The 5,540-nt window shown below is 46.3% G+C and overlaps 1 protein-coding gene across 3 annotated transcripts in view; it reads left to right on the top strand.

Moving 5' to 3' along the window:
- The first annotated feature begins 279 nt into the window (after positions 1-279).
- The window catches only part of LOC114059242 (ubiquitin carboxyl-terminal hydrolase 44-like), a 7,704-nt gene continuing 2,443 nt past the window's right edge, over positions 280-5,540 (top strand). Inside the window, exon 1 of one of the 3 annotated variants that reach the window (XM_027887456.1) lies at positions 280-377. The gene's annotated coding sequence lies outside the window, so the exon portion shown is untranslated. Of the gene's footprint in view, positions 378-572; positions 643-972; positions 994-5,540 lie in introns of those variants that run through there. The other 2 variants (XM_027887453.1, XM_027887454.1) reach the window with 2 other exon arrangements.

Genomic DNA, 5,540 nt, shown 5'->3' with positions numbered 1-5,540 from the left:
GGCGCGGCTCTTTGCTCAGCCCACGCACCCAGAGCTCGCACCGTCAAGGACGGAGACAACGACGAGAAAGCACGAGTGAAATATAGGAAGGACGATGTGAACACCCTTCCCGGCTGGGTACAGACCCACCCCAGAGCCAACAGGTGTCCCGCGGGCCCGGGCAGCAGCAGCCCCCGGTGCCTCGGGAACCGTGTCCTGTTGCCCGCCCGCCCCAGCACCCCTGTCCGGGCAGCGACCCCCTCCCTCCCCGCCCGGCCCCGCGGGACCGGCCTGGCGGGCGGGGGAGGCCGGGGGAGGTGGGAGGGGACGTGGGAAGGACTTCGGTTTCCACTACAAATCTGGTGACAGACCCGCCGCCGGCACATGGCGATCGGCAGGTGGGTGCGGGGCGGCAGCCCGGGGCAGCCCCCGGGGTGGGGGCGGTGGGTGAGTGCGGGGCGTTTGCGTGTTTCCCCGCGGGCCCCCGGACGCTCCGCTCCCGCCCCGGGCGGCGGGAGGCGCTCGCTGGGAGCCCCGCGGGGCCCGGGCGGGGGCCGGGGCGGGCGGGGGCGGCCCCGCGCGGCGCTGACGTCGCCGAGGGGCCGCTCCGAGGCGGTGGCGGCGGTTCGGGGCGCCCAAGATGGCGGCGGCGGCGGGTGCCGGGTGCGTGTGGCGGCGGCGGGAGCGGGGCGGGAGCGGGGCGGCGGCGCTGACACCCCCGGCCGGCCCGCGGGAGCAGGTGCCCGGCTGGGGGAAGCGCGGGGCGGCCGCGCCTTTCCCCCGGGGAGGGGCGGCAGCGGCGGCGCGGTGCCCGCGGAACGGCACCTGAGCAGGAGGCGCTCCTTGCGGCGGGGGCGAGCCGGGCGCTGCGTGGGGCCGGGGGAGCGGGCCCCGGGACCGGCCTCCCACGCCGGGCAGCAGCGGTGCTGCCGCCTCGCCGCTGTGTGTGGCGGAGAACTCCCGCACGGTGCCCCGTCCCTTCGCTCGTCCCGGAATGGCCGGGGAGGTGTCGAGGTGAGGGAGAGCGGAGGAAGGAGCAGAGGGTGGCGGTGACGAGGGCCCGCCGCCCGGGTCTCCCGCCTGTGGTGACGAGAGGCGAAGAGTCGCGCCATGTCGCGATGTGCCGGGAAGCGCCGGACCTTCCACCCATACAGCTCGTACCGCGGCATCGAGCCCTGGGCGCGCTTAGCCGGGGGGTCTGCACTCCAGGGCTGTCAGAACAGGAGCCAGGCATTCCCCGAGAGCTGTCAGGGCAGTCAGAGATGCTCGTTTTTCTAAACGGGAAGAACTGTCAAGTGTAAATTCGGACCAGTAAGAAACGCCGTGGTTTCCGTGTTTCTGTGAAAAGGGCTTCAGTCTGTATTGTTTGTTTACCTCGAACTCTCCGCTGCAGGAAATGCGCGTTTATTTGCAGTAGGAGACATCGAATGTAAAGCTGTGCCTCTCTCTGTAGTGTCCTGGGGTAAATGGCCACTTCTAGGCGGCACACTGGACGTGCATTCCTTAGTTGGCAAAAAAAGAAAAAAGACAGAGCAAAAAGAGTTAAATGGCGATCTGCATGACTCCAGAGAAGGGAGGCTGGGGGTTTTCGTGTCAGGGGTTGTCCTGTTAAAAATCGGAAATAATATACAAAAATTTCTTTTCTAAGTGCTTCTTTAATTCTAAGTCTTAGTGTTGTGCCTGCAGGACTGTGTTGCAGAGTGAAGTGCACATCAGTGTTTCGTTTAGGTTTTTTTTTCAAGAAAACTTTGTTAAGAACTCAGTAAAGCAGCACATCTACCTTCTAGATATCATATGTGTTACCTAAAACTTGCACTTGTTCAAGTACCCATGATTCCCGTGTTTTCAGATACTGCAAGAGGTACTCTGAACGTGATGAAAATAATTTGTTAACTTCTCATCTATGTGCCAAGCCATTAATTACAAAAGTAGTGATAAGGGGAAAATATTTCCTTCTGCTTATAGTTAGAGTTACATTTTTTAAATTTGTCAGCTGTGAAAATGAGTCTTATATCCTAAAGTCCTAAATTATTGTTTATATGGAACAAAAATGGAAATAAACCATCAATTTTATTGACTTCTAAGTTGTTTTTGTTATCAGGTACTTTTTCAGGCCATGAACTACCCGAAAATGTACATTTTAGCAGCCATTCTTGAGTGAAACAAAAGGAAACATGTCAGTAAGGTTGAAATATAGTTCAATAAAAAAAAAATCCTTTTCCCTGTATATTTGTTTCTAGTTTGTGGAAGTTTGGTGCAAGAAAAGCCTTCTGTATATCTCTGGGTTCCCAGATGACTTAATGCTTTCAGTAGTAGTGTTCTGTATGTTAGGAGTTGCTATTTTGCTTACTACTTCAGCACAGGTCTATAGTAAGAACACAGTGGGGGCTTGGTCTCTGAAGTGCTGATCAACTAATTCAAAGTTTCTTTGTGTGTGTGCACAGAACTGAACCTCAGGAGAGAAGAATGCAGAAACTAGTGCTGAATAACTTCCTTTAGGGAATTTTAACATTGGAGCATTTGCTTGTACAATTTTATTGCTGCTTCAGCTTTCTAGTAGGCGTGGGAATGACTATAGTATTTTTCACATTTCTTCCACCATTATTTGTCACTTCACTCTTGTTTTTTCCCTGAGGTATTGTATTTTGTCTTGGTTCTAAGGTACAGTTTTTAAATGTTGTGAGTTGGTGTAGTTTCAGTACTTCATGCTGTCAGTGTGCTGCTTGGCATTCATCTGAAGTTTTCTTGATCTCACTTTTGTGCTCTTTAAGTTTTTTGCAGTCTTTTTGACCAAACTCTGCCATTTGATTTACGTTTTCTTCAGAGAAAGACTCCCATGCCAAGATGTTTCCTCCCCCTCCCCCTTCCACCCTGTCTCCTTTCTCCACACATCGATGTAGGTGGGAAAATGTCATGCTGGCTTGGTTGCTGGTGGGGGAGCTGGGGTTTTAGGTTTTTCTCTTTAAGGCGCTGATCTTGCGCTTTCGTAGAGTCGTGTTGCTTTTGCATGAAGAGATTGATTGTGCAACCCTGGTTTACACAGTGGTTGTCCTGAAATCAGCAGACTACTTTTGTCCTCAGTCCACTATGTGCTTATGCTGAGGCATGTACATAGTTTCAGTCTTGATAATGTTTTTAAAACTGAGGAAAAAAAAATGTTGACCATATAATATTAAAAAGAAGGAAAAATAAGGCACGGCGTTTACACAGTGACTTTAGCAAAACCAAAAAGGGTTTGACCTATCCGACTTCTCTGACTGACAGCATTGCTGTGTGTGACAGCCCTGTGGGAAGACAGAGTTTAGTGGCTTTTTCTGGTCTGCTGGAAAGGACCGTTACTAATATGCAGGAGAATCTATTTATCTTAGCCCAAAACCACAAATAAGAGTCTTGTCACTTAAAATTCTGTGTACTATATTTAATTATTGCAGTACGCTTTGCATAGGTATTACTTCAGTAGTCCAGGAAGAATTAATATACATAGATACATAGTCCAACTCTGACATTTATGTGCATTTTAGCGATGTTATAAAAGCTCAGCTTTATTGGGGAAAATAGGTTGTCAGACTAAAAGACATGGGATGGTGCTAATGGCCTTATTTATAAAGAAGCAAACTGACTATGCACAACGTTTTGTTAAAGAATCTAAGTAGTACCTACAAATAGATTGCCTTTTAAAAGGAATGAATGTTGAGGATGCTAGCAAGCTGAAAAAGTTAAGCAAGCCACTGTTGTGATTTGTTGACCATAGCACACAAGGGATCTCGACCTCCTATAATACACTGTGGCTGGTACTTGATGTGGGAGTTACTGAATGGGTACCCAGAGGTCTTAGTGCCTGAAATTCTTTGGTGTAGTGAGTATGGACTGGAGACAACGCTTAGCTAAAATGAATGAGTGTGATGAAAAGGGGCATGTAAAATTGTATACACTGTATTAGTTTCACTACAGCTGGTTCAACTGTTTGTCCATTACAGAATAAGATCTATACAACACGTGCAATGTGATTATATGCTTATAGAGTTATTACAGCTCTTATGCTAGTGTCTGTTTTAGAACATTTTATAAGGCACAAGCTGTGGGCCAATTGACCAAACAAAGCCATTTTTTGTTAAATCTTTTAATGATAGTTTTTGTCTAAGTACCAGATGAAATGTAAAGCTTCTTTCCTAGCCAGCTGTATCCTTTTACCTGTTTCCCTTCCTTAATGGTGTCACGTCACTGTATGTTAGGATTCCCTCTATCTAATGCTTGTTTTACACCAAACATCTGTTCTACACTGAGTAACCTCTTTATATATTTCAGAACTGAAAAAATTTATAAATATTAGTATATTTAAGGATAATAGCTGGAATGCAATTTTTTGGGTTCTATCCAGAGTTGTGTAAATCACTCAGTACTTTTGTAGCATGGTTTACTTGTCTGTAAAGCACAGAATCCTGGACCTTGATATTGTGCAGCCTAGGCCAGGTCTGCAGCGTGCATTTGTAATGGCATAACTTGTCTCACTTGGCGTAGCCTGAGTATTTGACAAACCCTTGGAACTCCTCAGGTGAATTAACTGTTTCATCTGGCAGGTACTGCACAGAATGACACTGGTGCTGCTGCTATTTGGCCCTTCTAGTAAGTGATGTGGTGGGCACAAATGCCCCAGATCAAATATAATCACTTAGTGACACACCATAGCACCATTATTGTTTATCTCTAGGTGATATATCTAAACAAGACATAGTCAAAGAAAGATGGTAAAACTGTGAAGAATGGTTCACTATCTGTTTGATTTTTGTTAATCGTAGCGAGCCTGTTTGTTTGGGGAAGTGCACCTTATAGGAGAAAGCAAAACCAGCAGCTTTGAACAAACAAATGCAACCATATAAACTTAATAAAGGATGTAAGCCAGTGCTAGTGAGATTTTTAAATGATCTTTTGGAGACATGTATTAGAAAGATTGGTTCAAAATGCAGGTTTTTATAAAGTTTGGAGCAATCGAGGTAGATATCTACTCTTTCTGTCTTATTAAGAAATCAAGTTCTGCTTTTCCAAGTTACTCTTTCAGAGGTGTTAGAATGACATGTTAAAACATACTTTTTAAAGATACATTATTGTAGAAATGGGATAATGGGCTTGACCGAGCACAGAGGGGCAGTGATTTAATTAAAGGTGTGGTTTAATTAAGGGTTTGAGTTGTATAAAGCCTCATTTGTCTGAACTGTTGGCACTGTGTAAACATAATAAATTTAAGTGAACTTTGCACTTCTGCACCTGTATGCTAGGAATAGAATTAGTAGAAGAGTTTTGGAATCAAAGAATCACAGAATGGTTTGGATTGGAAGGGGCTATAATCTACTCCAGCTCCCAGACATGTGCAAGGACACCTTCCACTAGACCAGGTTGCTCAAAGCCCAATCCCACCTGGTCCTGAACACGTCCAGGGATGGGACATTTAAACCAAATCAGTACTACTTTGAAAAAAAAAAAAAAAAAAAAAAAAAAAAAAAAAAAAAAAAAAAAAAAAAAAAAAAAAAAAAAAAAAAAAAAAAAAAAAAAAAAAAAAAAAAAAA

Source organism: Empidonax traillii, unplaced genomic scaffold, assembly GCF_003031625.1.
Source record: "Empidonax traillii isolate 1590-97213 ecotype Southwest subspecies unplaced genomic scaffold, ASM303162v1 scaffold210:size766637, whole genome shotgun sequence".
NCBI lineage: Eukaryota > Metazoa > Chordata > Aves > Passeriformes > Tyrannidae > Empidonax > Empidonax traillii.
The sequence above is the reverse complement of the archived record's forward strand: the minus strand, read 5'-3'. Positions and strand labels throughout refer to the sequence as shown.